Genomic DNA, 6000 nt, shown 5'->3' with positions numbered 1-6000 from the left:
CAGAGATGGGGAAGAGCATTCCGTGGGGTGGGAATGGCATGAGCAAAGGCTTGGCAACAAAGGTATGCAGGCGTGCTGAAAGTGAAAAGTGAAAGTTGCTCAGTGGTGTCCAACTGTTTGCGACTCTCAGTCCAGAATACTGGAGTGGGTAGCTGTTCCCTTCTCCAGGGGATCTTCCCAACCCAGGATTGAACCCAGGTCTCCTGCATTGCAGACGGATTCTTTACCAGCTGAGCTACTAGGGATGTCCATGCAGGTGTGTTAAGGAAACAAAATTATCAAGTGGGGAGGGGAGCGCTGATGGGAAGCACTGACCCCTTGTAACTGGGTCCTTTCTCTGAGTCTTAGCCAGTAACAGTGGTGGACTAAGTTTGTAGTAAATTACCCGTACCTGTCTTAGGCCACTATTAATGAATGGGGAAGTGAGCCCTTGGCGTGTATTCTGTAGCAACAATCTGCTTAGGAAGTTCAGAGAAGCAGACAGAGGTGAGGGAGGCAAGGAAGATCTGGGAAGAGAGTGCTAGGCAGCAACTCGCATTTTGCCCCAGAAGGACCGCCGTGCAGGGTTAGAGGTGGCCCTGCAGCAGCAGCTGAAGGTCCCCCAGATGACGCTCATTCACAAGCTAGCCACTGTCACTCTGTTGGAACAAGTTTCTGGCAGAACTGTCAGAAGGAAAAGGTTCAATTCAACATTGATACCATGAGCGTATCAGCCCTATGTTATTTTAGGTTCCAGGGGAGACTGGAGTCTGTCCACAGATTAGGCTTGTGTCTAAATTGGAGACTTCCTAGAATCCAGGTGAGCCCAGAATGACCACAGGCCTGCTGAGAGGGAGGGCCAGCCAGGGCTTATGCAGCTGCCTGGGGGAAAGTATTTCCCAAATGCAGGGCTGAGGACACAAGTGTGGTTTAGATCCAAAGGCCTGGACAGCAAGGGAGGGTGATTTTGAGTTCTGCCATTAGATGGGCCTCAGAGACCAGACTGAGGGACTGCAGCAGCTCATCTTGTGTAACACTTGGGCAGCACCAGGCATTGGCTTCCATTGTTAAAGCCAAACCACCGCCAGGTGTGCAAGAAAGATCTCCCTTTTCAGGTAAGGAAACAGGCTTAGAGAATCAGGCCATTTGCACAGGGGAACACAGCTGGAAACTGGTAGAGGCGGGTAGGCCCTGGGGCTTCTCTGCCAGACTCTTCCTCTGGGCATTAGACATGAGTACTGGCAAGTAAAACAGAAGGAACCAGAACACAGAACAGTGTCACTGAGGCCAGATTGTGCAGTGAGGCAGGCCAGACTCCAGTGGGCTAGGCGAGGCAGAGGGTGCTCACCCTGGGCTCTGAGCGTGGGCACCAGTGACTGGACGCTCCCCACGGTGAGCTTGGGGAGGGCATTGGATGCCTCAGTGCCTCTGGGGGTGGGGGAAGCATCTCTAGTTTTCAGATCATTCCAGACACCAGCAAAGGACTTCAGGACCACGTAGGGAACTGAGGCTGTACAAGTTCTCTTACATCATAGAATATGGGTTACATCATAGAAGAAGTTCATGGGTACAGGGGAAAGATCATGCATAGGTGCTTGAATCAGGTGGACGTGATATCCAGTAAATCATTTAACTGCGAAGAGCCTGTTCTCTCATCTATGAAATGAGGATGGTAATTCTAACTTCCCCTCTTGGCTCTGAGGATTAAATGAGATGATGTTCCTAAAGCAACTCAAGAGAGGTCTTGACAAACTGTATGTGCTCAGTATACATTTGTCTCCCTTTTCTCCTTCAGAAGAAGTTTTAGAGACTGTGTAGATTTTTACAGCTTTATGTAAATTTATGTAAGGTGACATTCAATGAAATCGTTCATCTGTATGATCCCTTTAATTCTACCTGCAGCTTCAGTAAAATTGAAATTTAAATCATACATTTAACTTAATGGTACAACTTAGATGTCAGGGGGAAAAAAAACCACTCTGTATTAAGAAGAAAAAAACTTAGCGCTAAAAATAACTATTTGAGGGACGAAAGAGCTTTTGTTCAGTGGACTCTTATCCTTAAAAAAAGAAAAGGCCAAATTTTAATCCAAAGATTTAGATTCAAATCAGGTTTTGAAAGAGCAAATGGCCTCAATGTGGGGTCTGCCATTTCATATTAAAATTCCTTTGTCTTATGATTTTTCCCACTATTTCTCATGTATCTTATTTTTCTCAGTTGGTCTTATTTTACTACATGCATATATTAAAGGTCAAGTGTAATGATTAATATTACAAAGCAGAACCACTGGACCATTCTGAAAAAAATTATTTTGGGCTTTTAAGTATTAAGAAACATGATGTCCATCTACATCTTTTAAACTGTTTTTTTTCCCCAAACTAACAGATTTAATGCATTAAAATACTTACTGTAAAAAAAAATTAGAAGTACAGAAAACTACATAGAAGAAAGTAGAAAGTATCCCTAATCTCACTATCTTGATAGTAGGATTGAGAAGCAAATTTTATTGATTTATAAAAGCATTTTGTACATTGAGGATATTAACCTTATGGGGGTAATAATGTAATTTCATAATTTGTCCTTTATCACTCAACCTTTTATTTTTTCAATTAATAAATTTTATTTACTCAGTAAAACTTGAAACAGTATAAAATTATATCTAAGGTACAATAAAAAGATGAATATCAGAAAAAATAAAAATATTCCAATATAATACTGATGGTGGTAGTGATTTAGTCGCTAAGTCATGTCTGACTCTTGTGACCTCATGGACTGTAACTCACCAGGTTTCTCTGTCAAGGGGATTTCCCAGGCAAAAATATTGGAATGGGTTGCCATTTCCTTCACCACACTCAACCTTTTAAAAGTACATTTCATTTTGGCAAGAAGATTTAAATTTTGTATTGCAAAATCTACCAATACTTCCTATTCTGAATTTTTTAGTGTTGTAAAAGTCTCTTCATCTTTTCTGTAAAGCAATTATCCTTCAGTAAAAAAAAATTTTAAAAAGTCTCTTCATCTTCAAATTTTGAAAAATTTTATGGTTTGTTTTTAATATGAACTTCTGATGATGTTTCTGGATTTTATTTTTATATAAAAAATGAGATTTGGATCCATGCATACTTTTTCCAAATGGCTAGACAGTGTTTTTTACCACCATTTATTGAATACTCCATCTTCTGACTATTGATTTGAAAAATATTACTTTTATAGTATACTTATTCCCATATATATTTGGAACTGTTTGCCTGTTTTATAGTCTATGTCCATGATCAAGTCCATCTAATCTCATTGCTTTAACAACTGGGACTTTAAAAATACCTGGTTAAGTCAGTTTTGTGTATTCTGTGTGTGTGTGTGTATATGATATTTATATGTATATGTGTGTGTATGTATAGGCTTCCCTGATGGCTCAGATGGTAAAGCGTCTGCCTACAACGTGGGAGACCTGGGTTCGATCCCTGGGTTGGGAAGATCTCCTGGAGAAGAAAATGGCAACCCACTCCAGTACTCTTGCCTGTAAAATGCCATGGACTGTAAACTACCAGGCTCCTCTCTCCATGGAATCGCAGAGTCAGACATGACTGAGCGACTTCACATGGTCATGTGTGTGTGTGTATATATATATATATATAAAATAAATGTCTTTTATAAACAAAGAACTTTACAAAACAATGCTTTTTTTTTTTTTTTTTTTAAACTGCTGCCTATAGGAAGGAAGAAAGGAAGAGCAGGAGGGAGAGAGGGAAGAAGAGGAAGGGAGGGCAGAAAGAGGAAGGGAGGAGAGAAAGAAGAAAAAGAGTAAGAAAGGGAAGGATTCTTTTTTTTGTGATTAAGGCAATGAGTGTGGAAAGCACTGCTTTTAGCTAGTCTATATCAGAATTACTAACTGAAACTCTCTTAAAGCAAAATGAAAACAAGGGAAGGAAGACAAATGTCCATTAAGTTGCAATATAATGTTGAGGAATTGGCACAATTCTTCCCTGGAGAAAATTGTCCCTTCTGAAAATAAAGGAGCTAAAGTTCTATGTAAGAGTGTAGAAGGAAAAAAAGGATTATACCACAAAAGAGAATCATTTGGGAGGTCAGGCCTCTTCCCAGGAACCATGTACTCTGGACCAATGGCAATTCCATTACTTTTTGACCAGCCCTGAAGCGTTTGGACGGAAATGTCATTCTGTAGACAAGTGGCTGTGTAGAGCCTTGCCGCACTGTGGGGCACACATCTAGATTCTCACCTCCAGTGAATGCCATGGAGACTCAAGCTTGCCCGAGCTCCTGGAGGCTAATTGTGTGCAGCCAGGAGCCCAGGGGTATGGGAGCAAGCCAAGAGCGGAGAGGGGCCCACAGTTCTGTTAGCACAGCCAAACAGAACTGAACTCCATGTTTGAATAATTTGCTCAGCAAGCAACCTCACAACTGGTTCCCTGAACACTGTTTTATCTTCTGAAATAATGAAGGGTAATCTTTCCTCTCTGGCTTATTTACTTCTAATTAAAAAATGTCAAAACTGAATGCACTTAATAAGCAACAAGTCCCTACTGTGTAGCACAGGGAACTATATTCAAAATCCTGTGATAATTCATAATGGAAAAGAATATATATATATATAAAAGTCTCTTTCTGGTAGAGCAGAAATTAACACAACATTGTAAACCAACTACATTTCCAAAAAAAACCCCCTCCAAATAATGCATTTCCCCTCTGTGTGAAATGGAGACTTCTTGGGGTGAGTTGGACACAGTGAAGACTCTGATTAGGAACATGGTCATGATTCTCTGACAGTTAGTTATTAAGGGGAAGATATACTTAGAAGGAAAGTCCTTTTGATGTGAAATCAGAAGATCTGGGTAGAGATTTAGCTCTACTATTTAAGAGTTGTGACCGTGGACAGGTCATGAATTGAGTCTGTTTCCTCATCAATAAAAAGGTATTACAGAGCCTGCTCTGCTTGCTTCCCATGGCCAGAGTGAAAGCATTCACTTAGCAAATTTATGTTGAGTGCCAACTGTGTGCCAGGTACAGTGGTTAGACAATGGGGCTACCACAGCTAAATAAGACAGACAGGGTGTAGGTCCTTATGGAGCTTATAGTCTGGAGGAAAGTCGTATTAAACAGATGCTGTGATGTGCTCAGTCATATCCTACTTTTTGCAACGCCATGGACTATAGCCCACCAGGCTCCTCTGTCCATGGAAATGTTTAGGCAAGAATACTGGAGTGGGTTGCCATTTCTTACTCCAGGGGATCTTCCTGACCCAGGGATTGAACCCACATCTTCTGCATTGGCAGGTGGATTATTTACCACTGTGCCACCTGGGAAGTCCCATGTTAAATGGGTAGCCAGAGGTAAAAGAGGAGAGTAATTACTGTGGGGAGCATAGAGTATGCCAAAGCATGGAGTTTCACATAACTGGAGAAATGTGAATGGTGAAAAATTCTGTTAACAGTTTTCTATGAGTTAGGATAAGAAAGGACTTTAACTTTCTAAGTTATGTATTTATATATTAAGTATTTTACTTTTGTAAATTACTTTTGTACTTATAAAAATAGACATTAAAATTAAAATTGGAAAAAAGAACAGTATTTAAATGTTCTCAAGAATATGAAAATACTTGGTTTTGGGTGTGAGTTTTCATGCTGCAATTTATTTTTTGCTCCATGACTCGAGGAAGATAAAGCATGAAGTATTTCAACAGAAATCAGGAGTAGGCAGCCCCTTAGCTTAAGATCTGCCAGCAACAGCAAATGTAAGGGTACCCTCTGGCAGCAAGGGTACCCCCATGGACTGAAGGAAGTGTTTTCTGAAGACCTCACAGCATCCTTTCATAATAGTCCTACATCAAGACTGGCAAGGTCTGACATAACAGGAGTGACAGTGAGTGAAATGAAATCAGCAGAAGGGATGGCGATGATGATAGGGGCAGCAGACCACAAATCCAATGGCCATTTTTCATAGAGAGCTGGAGGGGACTTTGAGGGCTGGACTTGGAGCCTTCTTCCCTGTTCATTAAGTGTCTTC

The 6000-nt window shown here is 40.9% G+C and overlaps 1 protein-coding gene across 3 annotated transcripts in view; it reads left to right on the top strand.

Moving 5' to 3' along the window:
• The first annotated feature begins 1516 nt into the window (after positions 1-1516).
• Positions 1517-6000, top strand: part of MAGI3 (membrane associated guanylate kinase, WW and PDZ domain containing 3) — a 435962-nt gene continuing 431478 nt past the window's right edge. For 2 of the 3 annotated variants that reach the window (XM_081493372.1, XM_081493371.1), the window contains exon 1: positions 1519-1733. The gene's annotated coding sequence lies outside the window, so the exon portion shown is untranslated. Of the gene's footprint in view, positions 1734-6000 lie in introns of all 3 variants that reach the window. The other variant, XM_081493374.1, reaches the window with a different exon arrangement.

Source organism: Giraffa tippelskirchi, chromosome 5 (genome assembly GCF_054371585.1).
Source record: "Giraffa tippelskirchi isolate mGirTip1 chromosome 5, T2T-mGirTip1v1.2.pri, whole genome shotgun sequence".
In the NCBI taxonomy this organism is placed as follows: domain Eukaryota; kingdom Metazoa; phylum Chordata; class Mammalia; order Artiodactyla; family Giraffidae; genus Giraffa; species Giraffa tippelskirchi.
Note: the sequence above shows the minus strand (reverse complement) of the source record. Positions and strands in the feature narration are given on the sequence as shown.